The 873-nt window shown below is 45.7% G+C and overlaps 1 protein-coding gene across 2 annotated transcripts in view; it reads left to right on the forward strand.

Annotated features, from left to right (window-relative positions):
- Positions 1-873, forward strand: part of oca2 (oculocutaneous albinism II) — a 49,175-nt gene that overhangs the window by 29,711 nt on the left and 18,591 nt on the right. The window lies entirely within an intron of this gene.

Here is an 873-nt window from a genome sequence, read left to right on the forward strand (position 1 = left end):
CTCTCCATTCTTCTGGGAATAGGTCCTGAGCAGATATGTGTGCATTTCTGGCCTGTGTGTAGTAATTACTAACAAAACAGAGTGTAAATTGTTTTTTTCCCCACTGGGGATCAATAAACACTATTAATTATTATAAAAATTGTTAACTGCTTAACAGCTAGTTAGACTATCTGTCCAATCTGAGGACTATGGTTACCTGGTCCTCAGATCCTCGGCAGGGTAAATCCAGACAGCTTTTAGACTATCTGTCCAATCTGAGACTATGGTTACCTGGTCCTCAGATCTCTGCAGGTAAATCCAGACAGCTAGTTAGACTATCTGTCCAATCTGAGGACTGGTTCCCTGGTCCTCAGATCTCTGCAGGGTAAATCCAGACAGCTAGTTGACTATCTGTCCACTGAGGACTATGTTACCTGGTCCTCAGATCTCTGCAGGTAATCAGACAGCTAGCTAGACTATCTGTCCAATCTGAGACTATGGTTACCTGGTCCTCAGTCTCTGCAGGGTAAATCCAGACAGCTAGCTAGACTATCTGTCCTCTGAGGACTATGGTTACCTGGTCCTCAGATCTCTGCAGGGTAAATCCAGACAGCTAGCTAGACTATCTGTCCAATCTGAGGACTATGGTTACCTGGTCCTCAATCTCTGCAGGGTAAATCCAGACAGCTAGCTAGACTATCGTGTCCAATCTGAGGACTATGGTTACCTTGTCCTCAGGTCTCTGCAGGGTAAATCCAGACAGCTAGCTAGACTATCTGTCCAATCTGAGTTTTGAGAACGTACACATGTTCCACCAGAACAACTTCTTTTCTGAGACTATTTTGCAGAGGCACCGTGGCTCTGTCCGGAGCTTAGCCCCGCCCAAGACGATTG

Source organism: Etheostoma spectabile, chromosome 9 (assembly GCF_008692095.1).
Source record: "Etheostoma spectabile isolate EspeVRDwgs_2016 chromosome 9, UIUC_Espe_1.0, whole genome shotgun sequence".
NCBI lineage: Eukaryota > Metazoa > Chordata > Actinopteri > Perciformes > Percidae > Etheostoma > Etheostoma spectabile.